At 34.8% G+C, this 15,759-nt stretch overlaps 1 long non-coding RNA gene across 1 annotated transcript in view; it reads left to right on the top strand.

Moving 5' to 3' along the window:
* The window catches only part of LOC126954530 (uncharacterized), a 29,436-nt gene extending 14,118 nt beyond the window's left edge, over positions 1 to 15,318 (top strand). The window contains exons 3-4 of the long non-coding RNA XR_007725632.1: positions 600 to 739; positions 15,235 to 15,318. This is a non-coding gene — a long non-coding RNA (uncharacterized LOC126954530). The remainder of the gene's footprint in view (positions 1 to 599; positions 740 to 15,234) is intronic.
* Positions 15,319 to 15,759: the final 441 nt, after the last annotated feature.

Raw genomic sequence — 15,759 nt, 5'->3', positions numbered from 1 at the left:
TGAGTCATCCCTTGCTTGTATTTTTGTGGGAAAGTTGAGTCTCATCCTTTTCAGTTCTGTTGCTAGCCTGGGAAGCTGAAACCACAGTCCCTTCCAAACGATAACCATAATTTTCTCCCTTCTACTTTATTTTCTTATATTTTTCATCTTATAATTAGCAGTTACAAAAACTTTTGGGTCCAAATGTTTTACCAAGTCAGTTAACTTACTTCCTAACCTTTTTGAATAGCCCATTTGAAGTCCGTTAACACTGTGACTCTAAAAAGACTAAATATAAAGTTTTACTAAGATAAGTCATCATGCTGAATAAGTACACAAATATGACCTTTGGTATGGATGTGCACATAAGCAGTGGGGTAAATGCCTCCTTGTATTTAAAAGTAAAGAATTCTGTACTACAAGTAGAAATCTACCTGCAAAAACACACACAGTCTGGCCGTAGCTACAGGTAGCATGCATGTTCCTTTTACATGCGAGTCAGAAAACCTGATTTTATTATGCTCTGTGTTAATCATCAAGGTAGTGAGGGCAAACCTATTGGGATATTGTGCATTCCTTGCAGAGAAAGCAAAACAAGCAGTTGAATTTTCTTTTCTTAGGAGAGAAAACAATGCGGTCATCTAGAATGACAGATTGTCATCACTGGGGCACGGGAGAGGGGTTGAGCAAGTCAATGGATGTTTTCTAGAGCCTAGAGAATATGTGTGATACTCTGAAGTATATTTTTTCTAAATCCCAGGTGAGTATGCAATGCTAATGTGAGGTAGAGATAATTATTATTGTCATAAGCATTATTACTTAACATGCTTTTCCTCTTATATGCTACACATTATGATATATGCTTTAAAATATTGGTTTGATTCTCACAACAAGCCTGTGGGTTTGGTATTGCTGCCAATAGTTAACATATTTGAAAAAGCTGGAAGAGATATAACTCGTTTCCATAGAATCAATCAACCATTGATATATAAAAGGAGACTAGTTCTTTTAAACAAAGGGAAAGTGTGACTAAATAAAACTTTAAATGAAAACAAGTGCAAAAACGCTATCGGGATTGGAGATACATTTTTAAAAATTTGCTATGTATTTACAATTTAAAAATATATTAATGAAGTATTTTGAATAGGGTTTCCTAAGTCTAATAAGGTTTGCCAGGGCATGAGTGACTAAAATACAAACAAACAGGCTTCTAAACATATTCTCCCTCACTGTTTCATCAATGCCATACATACTTATTAATGGTTTAGAAAAATACACCCTGCTATGGTTTATTGCCAAATAGCAAAGATATAAATTACATCTCCAACACTGACATGCCACTACATTATTAACAGGGCCACGGAGGCCATTGAAACTACACTGTATGCACATCTACAGTAAAGGGCATATTGAATGGTAAGCTTTAGTATTTTAGTGTATTTAATTTGGCACACTTGGTGCTGTTCTTTGTGAATGTTAATCTTTTCAACCAATACAGCAGCATGTCAGTATCTTCATTTGCAGGGTATAATAGGCTTATATCCTGAAACAATAAACTTATAATAGCTTGTCTGTTGCTTGGTGGAGATATGCACATTCAGCATGAACAAGGTGTTGCATGCCCCATTTTTGCTCAAGGTTCTTTATACATGCCCTTCCTTTCCTGTCAGGAACACAAGCCACATTTATAAGTTTTTGCTATAATACCAACTGCATAGTTTGGAAATTTTCCAGTGTAGTACAATTCACTTTCTTTTTCCATTATTGATAAAATTGTAACTAGGTACATCTATATTTGAAATGTGAAGTGAGCATTAGACTGATTTTTAATGTTACATTGAGACTGATTTCTTTTTTTAGGACAGAAGATTTGGAAAAGGTGCATGCTTGTAGTATAAAACAGAAATAAATGTACATAAAGGATCTTAATACAGATTACTTCTTTTTACCAATGGTAATATTCAACTTGGTATTCATCAGTGGGTAGGTTTGAATCCATTCTATTTAACTACTTTCTTTTCTGACTAATTTCATTTCTGCAATACAGTAGATATATTATTAGGAACCAAAAAGTGAAACAAAACACTTATAGGTCATTTAATAAAATATTTCTCTTCCAAATATTCTAAAATGGTATTAACACATATTCTATTTAGAACTCTTACTTCCTGTTATTATCTGTTATATTAAAACAATTGAGGTATAAATTTCTAGATAAAAGGGCGTTACTCTAAAATCCCTTTCAAAAGATTGCAGCCTCAGTTGTATACTTCTATTGAATGACCCCAGTGATTGTGCTGCTTCATTGCACTTTACTTCTAACATTTCTGTCCTATGCACAAGATTGAAAAAGATTAAATTTGATTTGTGGCAGTCACTACTTGTTATCTTCAAATAAGTATTTGCAGATTAAACAAAGCATGATTCTAGAAGTAAGCATTATTGAACCTATTTTAGAAAGACTTTTGTAAAATTAACCCTTTTTTACTATCAAACCTATGTTGTAGGAAATAGAATGCCTGTCCCATGTATTTCCAAATGAAGCGTGACTTTAGAATGTGCTCCTCTTTATGCAGGTCCAACTCATCACTTTAGAGCTTTTCAAATCAAGTGCACTGGCACCACATACTTAACTGAATTTCTCGAAGATTTTATGGTTATTATCTAAAATACTGTACTAGCCTATCTATTATTCTTTAAATTATTTTCTCAGATTGTATTTCAGTTTTAGTGATTAAGTTTCTGTTTTGCAAATTAATACAATCTTGGGGATTGCATTTATTTTAAACACACATACAGATAACACACACACATTACATTATTAATCTAGAACACATTATTAAATCTAGAACTTACTGACTAGTGTAAGTTTTTCCTCTACCTTTGGGAACCTTGAGCATAATAGCTTTGTTCATTAGATTGTACTATTAACTACAGATAATTAAATGTTGCTTTAGAAATTGCTGTAATAAAGTGATTTAGGCTTACCAATTTAAGTCATACAAGCCTTATTAAAATAGTAGTAAAAGTCCATTTATCTCTTAAACAACTTTAAGGACTTTTCAGAAAAACAATAATGTATTTAGTATACTCCCCTATAAAGGAGTTTCTGATTTTTTTTCTCAGCAGTCTAAAATCAGCATAGAGAATTCTGTATATTAATTTCAAGACAGATTTATGTTTCATATTAAATAGAAGATGACATATTTCAACTATTTTGTAGTGGAGAATAAGGCATGGAAATTTATCAGCCTGGGTATTCTATTGCAATCTTTTTTCTAAGTTGAAATGCTTCCAATGACATGCCCAAAAGAACAATTTTTACATGAATTATTCCATATATATGTATGCATGAATATGTGTGTACATATATATGTAATTTCTTTGGTAATTTTTTGGATTTTTAAAAATTTTATTTTTTACTTTTGTAGAAATAGGGTCTTGCTATGTTGTCCAGACTGACCTCAAATTCCTGGTCTCAAGCAGTCCTCCTACCTTGGCCTCCTAAAGTGCTGGGATTACAGGTGTGAGCCACTGCACCCAGGTAACTTTTGGTGCTTTTGCACACTCCTCAGCTTTCCAAGAGGGATTCATGATGGGCATGACACCTCCAAAAAATAGAGTGACTTGGGACAAAGATGGTAAACAATATTTGCTTGTGTTAAGGAGTTCTGCCTCTCTGAGGTGCAAGCGTTTTTATAAAACATATAAAAAAGGGAATAATTTTACTTTATAGGATTGATGTGTTAGATTTAAAATCTATGAAATGCCATTCACTATTCATGTCACATGGTAGATGCTCAATGAATGATAGCTTTCACTAATATTACTAATAAGAAAGTAGTTGTTAAATACAGAGATTTTATAGCCAAATCATTTCTCTATTACTTCTTAGTTATTTATCCTTTCCAAGTCAATTAACTTCTCAGAGCTGCAGGGTCCTCTTCTATAAAATAGAGATAAAACTTGCCTCTCAGTAATTAATAAATACAGCATAAAGTGCACAATAAAACTATGAAAAATGTTTCTCCTATTTTCTTGTCTCATAGAAGATGCAGTCTTTAGTTATTGAAGGTTAACCAAGTAATTAGTAGTGTTTTATGCAGAACCAGTTGGAAGGGAGTCTGGAAAGACAACTAAGAAACAGGTAAACATTATAAAAGTTACCAGAAATATTACAAATGTTATTACTTCATGCTACTAATAATGCATTTTAGAACTGAAGGAGCTGCACAACTTAGCCAAAATGTAACAGGAGGAGGGAATGTGGAAAGAACTGGATTCTGAGAGTGCTTAGTCAAGATGGGTGGAGATTATGTCAGAAGTCAAGAAAGTTCCTGGTACGGAAGCACCCACCTGTTAGATAGGAGTTCCATCCTACCATGCACCTCGGATGGCTCTTAAAGCTGAGAGAGAGACAACTATGAGTGAGGGAGCAATGTTATTGTATGGCAGGGGGTTGAATAAAGGATCTAGACTGGGCTGCAGTGGATGCTATGATATGTTGCCAAACCCCCGCTTAAGACTGAAGCACTCGTTCTGCAGCTGCTGGGAGTGTTGCTGGCTGATTATGTAAGCGAGGCCCACCACCTTGGAATTGAAATCATCCTCTGAAGAATAGAGGGGCCTCATCAAGGTGTGTGGAAAGCAGCCTCTACCCAATGTCTGCTTGATGTGAGTGGTATAAAGATTTCTGCTCTTGTCTTCAAGGTGGGTGAGTTCTGAATGGACACTGGGGTCTGGCACTCCCTGTGGAGTCTGCCGAGGTCCTGGTTGTGACCACATTGCAGTTCAACACCTTCTACCATTTCTACTTTATTCTACTCCCTAGCCGACTTTCTTTTTCCTTTTTGTAAGGTATACATAACATAAAGTTTACATTGTAACAATTTTTACATGTACAGTTTGGTGGCATTAAGTACACTTATACTATTATTTTTCAACCATCACCACAATCCATCTCCAGGTCTTTTTCATTATCCCAAATTGAAATTTGTAACCTTTAAACAATACCTACCCATTCTCCCTACCCTCAGCTCTGGCAACCACCATTTTACTTTGTGTCTTTATATATATAACCCCAAGCCAATTTCCATCTTTTAATATTCATATTTAATATTTAATGATCAACTAAAAGAAATCAAAATCAAATTATTGTATCAAATATATTTCAAAATAAAAAATTTTACCCGGGAATACAAAAATATATATTTTTATGAAGAACCCACAGTTTAGTTAAGAGGTCATAGCATAACAAACATCCAAGAATCTCATTATCTCCCTCCTGTTTTTTCTTAAACTTTTCTATTGATGCTCACTTGATGTCTCATAATTTTAAGCCAAATAATCTTTTTGCATCTTTCTTTTACAGTCTCTTCATTATTTTGTTGGTGAGTAACACTCTTATAATTCATTTTTCAAAATACTTTCTGATTCTTGCATGCATTTACAGTTACAATTATTTTGCACTCTCATTGATCTGTTTCTTGGCTCCTGTTACAGATTCCCAGGAACCAGTCCTGCTACTTTTATCTGACTGATTCCTGCTTTTCATGACCAGGTATGAAGCACACTCTCTTCCAGTTGTACAGTTGGAAAGACTGAACTCAAAGTCTGAACCACCATGTTCGGAAATACTAACTGTGCAAACTCGAATCAGCTTTTTCCTTCCAACTTTTATTTTAGGTTCAAGGGGTGTATGTGCTGGTTTGTTACATGGGTAAATTGCAGGTCACAGGGGTTTGGTGTACAGATAATTTTGTCACCCATGAAATCAGCATAATACCTGATTGGTAGTTTTTTAGTCCTCACCCTCCTCCCACCCTCCACCCTCATGTAGGCCCCAGTGCCTATTGTTCCCTTCTTTGTATTGTTCCCATGTATACTCAATGTTTAGCTCCCACTTATAAGTGAGAAATGCGGTATCTGGTTTTCTGTTCCTGCGGAACCAATTCTTTAATGTATTTTAGCCTCATTTTCTACATATGTTAACTGGAAATCATCATTACTTCTCACTAAATACTATAGGAGACATAATACAGCCTACTTTTTAAAAAATTATTAAAAAAATATTTTTAAGTTCCAGGGCAGGATGTGCAGATTTGAAAAATTTTTTAAAATATATTTTGTGTAAACAATGTAAGAAGAGTATAGAAGCCAGGATGTTTGCTGATACACATGACAGGTGATTGGAATCTTTTGAATGTTCATATGTGTGGCTGCCCATTGAACAGCCTGGTTGCAAGAAGTTTAAGGCACTAGAGGAAATACACAGAGAGATTACACAATGCAATTGTTAGTAAAGCTCTGTGGTAGGCGTAGTGACCTCACAGCAAATAAGTAGGAATTAGTGGTCTTTTCTGGGCTCAGAGGCCTATTTAAAATTTTAGATTTTAATGTACTATGAGCTTTACACCTTCTAAGGTCTTTTGCAGTGCAATTTTGCCAATATTAATTATTCTGAACTTATCCTGATAATTTGTATTTTTACATCTGCTATATCCTTTTGATTTATTGCTTTGATCTTATTTTAGGTTCAGCAATACATTTTGGTTGAGGTCCTGATCACTCCCGTTAATTTAGCGAACTACAAGATATAAAATTATTTTAAGTAAAATCTCCTCACATTTTCACAGTGGTCGGGGTCAGGGAGAGTTCTCACATGAAATATTTAAGAAACATCTGACTATAACCCAACCAGCATGTGGGGAAATTACATTATTTCTTAGACTATTTTAACATCAAAGCTCTGAAGTGAAGGATCGTCATTAAAAGCCGAATTACTGAAAGTATATCTGGTTAGTGCACTTAAACACATTTCGGCAGACTAAAATAATTTAAAGTCTGAAGTGTGATCCAGAATCACATATGTCAATTACTATGTTGTCTGTGGTATTAAAAATGCATGCAGCTGGAGGCTTTAATTATATGAGATTTCTGACTTAGAAATGCTTTGGCTTTTACTTTTTGAAAAAGTCACCTTTTCAGAAATCCAAGGGAAAACATTTGTAAAATGCATAGTGCCTTTTTCAATTACCTCTTATTGAAAGACAGAACAACACTAGAGGGTTATAAAAGTGAACTGAAAATATGGTTTTGTATGAAATTTGATTAGTGTTTGTTGAAACGTTATCTACGAAAAGTAAATTTTTGCGGAGGACTTTTCTTCCTCACGTCCCGACCTCATTGAAACAAATGTGATCCAGTATTTTTTGTATTCTCTAATTATAATAAATTTAGAGTTCTAAATTATATTTTTCAAGTACATTTTGGACTTCTATTTCACAAATATGTAATATTTATCTTCTTCCCATTAAGATAAAGGCACACAAAATTAAAATATGATATATCATATATAAATATTGCAGGCTTTCTATCATGTATTTCCTACATGTCACCAGATACTTTTTAAAAATTATATAAAGCTACATGAGTTGCTTCTAAATATGTGACTAATAGTTACATTATTAGAATGATGTCACTAAAACATAGACTGCTATGGTTTAAATGTGTCCCTTCCTAAATCCAGATGTTGAAACTTAGTGGACTCTGGGTACAGTGGCTTATACCTGTAATCTCAGCACTTTGGGAGGCCAAGGGTGGATCACCTGAGGTCAGGAGTTTGAGACCAGCCTGGCCAACATGGCAAAACCCTGTCTCTACTAAAAATACAAAAATTAGCCAAGTCTGGTGGTGTGCGCCTGTAGTCGCAGCTACTAGGAAGGCGGAGGCATGAGAATTGCTTGAACCCCGGAGGTGGAGGTTGCAGTGAGCCGAGATGGTGCCACTGCACTCCAGCCTGGGCAACAGTAAGATTTCATGTCACAAAAAAAGAAAGAAAAGAAAAAACTTAATGGCCATAGTGATGGTGTTAGGAGGTGGGGTCCTCAGGAGGTGATTAAGTCGTGAGGGTAGAGCCTACCTGAGTGGAACTAGATACCTTTATAAAAGGGCACGCTGGAAAGAGTTTATCCCTTTTCCTTTTGCACCTTCTGCCCTATGAGAACACAGCATCCTTCCCGTACTGAGGATGCAATGTTCAAGGCAGCACCTGGAAAGCAGAGACTGGACTCTCACCAGACACCCAACCTGCCGGCACCTTGATCTTAGACTTCTGAACTTCCAGAACTATGAGAAATAAGTTTCTGTTCTTTATATTACCTGATATGTGGCATTGTATTATAGTAGCACAAAACAAACTAAGAAATGGACCTTGAGAAATCATTAAATCATCCCTTAAAACAAACAAACAAAAAAATCCCAGTAACATATATTTTTATTTTTTAGGGAACAGATGATATTTTTAAAAACCATGTTGTCTTCAGATTTCAAGTCAGTTTAGGTCTCATATATAGATAAGGAACATGACATTTCTGAAGTACATATTTTTTTCTTAAAAAATCTGTTTTATTTGCAAAAGATCTAGTCCCTCTGATTTCTATTTGCTGGAATGTCCTTCCTTTTTTCCATCTCCAAATTCCCAGGCACAATGCAGCTCTCCACACTTCCTGGGGAAGCAAGCTGCACGGTGACCCAAACCACACTCATGTGTATTGGAGTGGTTCACTGATTTGATGGTTTGCTCTCTTATAAATGATATTTTTTATCTCTAAAAATGAGCCTGGGCTGACTTTTGTTCAGAATCAAAGAGAGTGTTGGAATAAATCTCCTCTTCAAGTAGCAGGAGAAAATCAAATGTAGCTCTCATTAAATAAAAAGTCAGTGTGAGTTTTGGAACTCTTCCTATTATCTACAAAACATGTCTTATAGGATCCAGAATGAGGATGTGAAAGAAAAAATGACCTAATTTTCTAAAGGGATTTTCAAATAATAGTTGTTCGGTAAAGTGCCATTGAAAAGGTCTATCAAGTAGAGAAGATATTGATATTCTTTAAGTGATGAGGAAAAGTGACATTCTTTTTACAGCTATAAATTCAGTCTTTGGCCAACATTCTTCTTATTCGTTTCAGGTCTTTTTTTTTTTTTTTCTTATAAAAATGTGAGAACATGGCATAGTTTTTATATTGGATATTTTACCTTACATGGCATGGATTATCACTTTCCTCACTGAACGGCATGTGCATTGCTGTTTCTTGGATTGCACATGTATTTGTGGTTTTCATTTAAGGTGAGGAATTCAAGGCCCCAAGCATGGGCTGAGATTCCTCTTAGGCAGCGCTGTGATACCAGCATCTCCCACCCTGTACACTGCCACTGCCTTCTCCCCCAAAATATACTTCATTTTTCCTGAAAGGGTTAAGTAAAATGGCCATTCGCCAGATAGTTTTAAACCAATCTGAAAGCAAACAATTTAGTCGTTTTCTTTCTTTTCTCCACCTGTGCTATAGAAGTTACCAGTATTTGAAACTGTGGCCTTAAGCCTCAGCGGTTTTAGTGCTCCCTTTTCAGTGGAATCATTATACCAAGGAAAAAGCTGAGGATGTTTAGAATGGAAGTGTGCCTGCTACTGTAAAAGCAGGCCAGGGGATTCTGGTCACTCTGTATGCCTTCACCCAAGAGCATTTTTATCATGTTAATTCTAATCATGGGTGTAGTAATGTAAAGTACAGTGTTTGAGTTTTGCAGTGCCCCCAAGAAGACTGAAGACTGGTATCATGAAATCCTTCTAAAGTTAAAAATAATTTTAATGAATTTTGGCATTTACCTTAATGTTTTGGGGTTTTTTTATTTTAGAAGATTTTGACAGGGGAGTAATTCCTATATGTTTTTAATTACACTACTTCATAGTCAAATGGTATCTTGGAGCTTGCCTTTTTCTAAACCTATTTAGCTGAAGCTAAATCAATTGAGGAATGTCCCAAGAATATTTAGCATGTTATTGGTCCAGCTAGAGTTGTCTTCAGTTCTATTCTAACATTGTTTTCTGCTGTACTAGGTTGTACATTTTACAAACAAAACTGGGTATACAAAGGATATTAGGAGATTCTCTAAAATGTTAATAATTTGTTACTCTCTTCACAAATCTTAATTCCTATATAGATCAATTAAAGTCATGCTGTTATCTGATCAATGGACAACAGCTGAAGCAGAGAATGCCTGGGACTCCATACTCCCTGTTAGAACAGGGTGCTCTGTGGTGTCATGCTGACAGGGCCTGAGAACAGAAGAAATGTCTATCTGTAAACCACATAGTGGCTGTTGGATCTGAAGTCAAACACTTAACCTCTTTGAGATCAGATTACTCACATATGTAAAATGAAGGAAATATCTACCTGCTTCACAGAATGGTAGTTTGATAATACTTATAAAACATTGTATAAAGGTATGGTTTTGAAATTTAAAAATTGTGTAATGTCAAATTATTGAGGATAATTATCAGCATGATCTGCTCAGCAGAAATATGGCACTTGCCTGTTACCCCACCTTGTACTATATATAAGATCCTAGATTTCTGTTCCCTGATTGAAATATCTAAAGCAAGCAGATATATAATCCTTAGGAGAGCCATTTTTTTTTTCAATATCCAGGTTTAGGTAAGTGATATAGCACTGTGCAAGCATTTTCGAGCCAAAGTCAACTAACTAAATCATTAAGAGACTCTCTAAAAACAAATTTACCTCTGTTTTGTAATCAACTTTTGATGTTATGGTGACAGAAAACTCATGGAACCTGAGCTTCTACCTAAACATTTTCAGTTCCAACATGTCACATCATAGAAGTGTGTTTTTTAAACCTCTGGTGTGATTTTTATCATTTACTGATTTCAATACAGTAGTATCTCCTTAGAACAGATAAAACCTTCATGCATTTTAATATATTCTACTGAAAGTATTAGACCTTTATCACTATGTCTAGAAAGAAATGTGTATTTGGAGGAATATTTCTTCTTTTTAATAAGTCTGCCCCTATTCATGTTGCAGTGCCATTCCTCTAAATTTATATAGCATATTTTTCTATCCTGTCCTAATGGCATTTGTTTTGTGATTGGCCTGTAATTTCCCAGGTAGTAATTACTTTACATACTAATTTGCTTCACAGACACACACACACACGCACACACACACGCATTCACATATACACATAATTTGCTTGCTTATATATTTATTCTGTATAAACATCCTGATATAGGCTACTTTTTCCTAACAAGTATTTTTACCACCCGTTTGTTAAAATCATGCAGGCATTCATTTCATTCATGCAGCTGGTGATAAACCAGCACTATTTGCAGGCCTCACGCATGCATTTGGCTATGTCAAGAGACATGGTTTAGTTATAAGTGCATTGAAGCACACATTTACTTCTGAATCCCTGAGTGTTCTTGAGGCAAGCCACAGAGCTGTACTACACTGCTTCATAGATGAAACTCTACATCAATATTTTTCAGAGGTATGAATACATATAATTATTGGGTGATATTATATCCTGTTTCAAAGGCTATAAAAAGTAGATTTCTCAGATCAGAAAATGTGACACATTTACACATTAAGGATACTTTCTAATTCTCTTATTCTCTCTGAAAATCTATGTAAATCATAACTGCTAACAAGAACATTGATATTCACATATAATATAGCCTTACATGAGAATTTCATGTTTATATACAGAAGCAATGGATTCATGTATGTACTCAATGCATTCTGCATATTATGGTTTGAGATAAACACATACAAGCTAAAAGAAGACAAAGACTGTAGTATTGAAACAAATAACTTTTAAAGTTAATAAATAATTTTAGTTATAAAGATAATTACAACTTACTGTTATTTGGAAATAGAGGCTAGTAGCTACCACTTCTTTTACTTTCATTTTTTTCTTTCATTTTTTTTACTTTTGTGGATACCTAATAGTTGTACATATTTATGGGATACATGTGATATTTTGATACAAGCAATGTGTCACACTCGAATCAGGGTAATTGGGATATTCATGACCTCAAGTATTTATCATTTATCTTTTATTTTTATTATACTACTTATCACTACTTGACATTTTCTTATTTACTATTTTTCGTATTGTCTATATCCTTCTAGAATATAAGTGCCATGAGGGTATGGACATTTTTTGCCCTGTTCAGTGCTTTATCTAAAATGTTCAGAAAAATTCCTGGCATGCCGTACTAATATTAAATTATGAAGAAAATAGAACGGGGTTCACAATTTTAGTTTCTGGAATTTTCCAATAGTATATGTCATTATTATTATGATGCTGTTTTTTAAAGCTATAATAACTATTTTACTTGGTTTTTGTTATTTTTAAACTTTATATATATGTGTGTATATTTATGTAGCATTATGTTCACATTCTTGTATTTTGTAGGAACAATAGAAAACTTAAAGATGCCTCAAAGAGATATAATATATAATACATTCTATTCCCCAAAGAGGTAAGAATAAAGATGGAGTAGGCAATACCAATACTAAAGAAAAGTCAGCAGGGAGTAGAGCATTTTTACTCCTGGGAAAGAGAACTACAGAAGAAATACTGCCTAGTCACTTAGTTGATTTCCTGCATAAATCTGTCAGAAGAAGGAATCAAAGATAATGTGTGAAAAAGTCCCACGTGTATTACAGAAACATTTGAAAAGTTACTACTAGAAGTAGTGAGTAGGGTGAATTATAAGCTTATTTCAAGACCCTAATCTGGTAATGCAATCTCCCTGAACTGTAATTTTAAGGCTTTGATGGTTTTACTCCTACAATTTAAAAAAGAGAAGAGTATATCCAAAATATACAAAGAACTCTTAAAATTCAACAGTAAGAAAACAAACTAATTTAAAATGGTCAAAAGATCTGTTTTACCAAGAAAGATATTTGAATGTCAAATAAGCATATGAAAAGATGCACAACATTTATCCGTAGGAATTCGCAAATTATAACAACAATAAGATGCCACTATACAACTATGAGAATGGCTAAAACAAAGCAGAACAAATAAACAAAAAAACCCCTGACAATACCAAAATCTGGCTATGGTGCAGAGCAACAAGAACTCTCATTCATTACTGGTAGGAATGTAAAATGGCATAGTCACTTTGGAAGAGTTTGAGTTTCTTACAAAACCAGAAATAGTATTTTCATGTGATTTAGCAATTGCATGCCTGCATATCTTTTGTGCATTTACACAGTGATGAAATATTCCATGTTAAAAAGAAATGAGTAATCAGGTCACCAAAAGATAAGAATAAATCTTAAATGCATATTGGTAAGTGAAAGAAGCCAGTCTGGAAAATGTCACATAGTGGATGATCCAACTACATGGTATTCTGGAAAAGGCAAACTATAGAAACCATAAAAAGACCAGTTGTTTGCCAAGAGACCAAGGAGACGGGGGAGGTAAAAAGTAGAGCATAGGGGGACTTTAGGGTAGTAAATCTATACTCAATGATGCTTTAATAGCAGATACATGGCATTTTGCATGTGTCAAAACCCTCAGAGCTTTACGGTACAAAGAGTGAACATTAATAAAGAAAACAACCATTTAGAAGGTCAAGGAATCCCAGGAGAGATGCAGCTTGAGACATTAGAATCTAAGTGTATTGCAAATGTATGAAACAGCCTCATTGAAGAGGGTCAGGCTGGGGAGATACTGATGTAAATAACTTCGAAAAGAATGAAATCCATAAAGGCAAAAGGAAATTCACATAAACCTGTATCACCGTTGGCAAAATTACTTTTCATGGGAGTAGAGCTTCATTCTGATACTGCTTTTTGGGGATAATAGAATTGATCAATTAAGTAAATGGATGATACATGGTGGGAGGTGGGATTCTCACTGCTGAAGTGAATTTACAGATAAGCAAGGAAAGGAAGCTAAAATAATCCATGTGGTAATGAAATCAATTTGAAGCCATAAGTACATGTGTTTAACCTAATACAGGTGGTTGCATAGAGAAATACTTTAGATAATCATGCATACACAGGTTAGTATACACATAGGGATTTCTCTGTCCATTTAAATGAGAGGACCTGTAAGAAATGACACACCAGTAGCAACGAGCATGCCTAGTGCTCAGATCTTAGTTTCTCCAAACGTTCTTTAATATAAAATGAGCCATGGGACCTAAGAATGGCTGATTATAGAGCTGTGATAGTCAATATACAAAATGTGTCTGTAGTACTTTGTGCTTCTAAAAAATTCTAAACACACACATACACACACACACACAACTTTGATTGGGAGTATGTCAAAGGAGCGCAAGAGGAAACTAAAGAGCTCCTTATGTCCAAAGTGCAATGCTAGAATAATTTGAGCAACTCAATAAATAAAATAGTATTAGATTATAAGTCAACATATAAAATGGATATTCCTGAGTGTATATATTTACAGTAAATTATTGAACAAATTTAAAGAAGGAATTCAAAATCTCCCATGCAGAATAATATTTCTAAATAACTTATGTAGGCCCTCCGTCCTCACGGAGGGGAAGCACAACTCCTCACTTGTTAAATGTGTGCCGCACAAAGTAACTTCCTTCCAGAGCTCAGCACAGAAACAGGATAGAAAAGGGGTCATTTTACAGTGCAGAAAAATGACAAACACCTTCTCAGCCAGGTGATAAAGGTCAACATTAACAGTTATAAATCACGTTGTTAGTTTGCACTCTTCACATAATGCGATGAATATGGCACTTTATTTCTCTGACCTTTTCCCCCAAACCCATAACCCCAATCCAATCATGAGAAAAACAAATTCCAATAGAGGACCATCCTACAAAATTCTTGACCACTACTCCTCAAAGCTGTCAAGGTCATCAAAATAAAGTCTGAAAAACTGTCATAGCTAACAGAAGCCTAAGGACAGATGGCAATTAAATTTAATGTGGTGTCCTGGATGGGATCTCTTAACAGCAAAAAAGGACATTAGGGGGGAAAACTAATGATATGAGAATAAAGTCTAGACCAGAGTTAATAATAATGTATCAACATTGGCTGACTAATTGTGACAAATATCTCGTACTAATGTAATATGTTACTATTACGAGAAACTGGGTACAGGGTAAATGGGAACTCTCTGTACTACTTCTCCATTTTTCTGCAAACATAAAATTTCTAAAAAATCCAGTGTATTTGTAAATAGTAGGTAGAAGATAAATGTCACTCAGGTTACTAGGATGCTATTTTTGAAGCTGAATAACTTATTTTCTAAAATACTGAGTAACGTTAATCAAAAGATTATGATGCATCATTGTTTACCCTGTGAGCCCCATATGACTCTATTCCTGAGTTGATCACCAACTCAATAATTTTTCTTATGTTGAAACTTGCAGAGCCTAATAACGTACATATTTTCTTTCAGATTCCAGCATTAAGCACTGTGCAGTTTTGAGAGAAGAAGTTATAAAGCAAAACTGACTTGAGTAACCACCAGCCTAACCTTCGGGACTTTGTGGGGATTGCTATGGCTCCCCTGGACTTACAAGCAATAGTGACGCAGAACCTGCCATCAATATGTGTAATGCTTGTCAAAAAATAATCACCCAAGTAATGTTTTAAATTTTACTGGTCAGTGCACTACCAATACTAGTTTTGGCATAGCAGATACTAAATAACAAAGCTTTGTTTCGAATAAATGTTTGTTCAGTTTCTACTTTTTGCTAAATCCCGTGATGATGTGCTCCCACTTGATAGCATGTTATACTGTACTAGTAAATTTTACTTGCTGTTTAACAAAGGAGGATTAAATGAATGGTGTGCTACAGTGGGTATACTGACAGGAAAGGCATGAGAAAAAACTATCTAAATACAACTGAGGGAAGAAGTAAGTGTTGAAGGGAAGGTGAAAATGTGCACTGAGATTGGATGGGTGAGTAGGACTTCAGGG

Source organism: Macaca thibetana, chromosome 5, assembly GCF_024542745.1.
Source record: "Macaca thibetana thibetana isolate TM-01 chromosome 5, ASM2454274v1, whole genome shotgun sequence".
Lineage (NCBI taxonomy): Eukaryota > Metazoa > Chordata > Mammalia > Primates > Cercopithecidae > Macaca > Macaca thibetana.
Note: the sequence above shows the minus strand (reverse complement) of the source record. Positions and strands in the feature narration are given on the sequence as shown.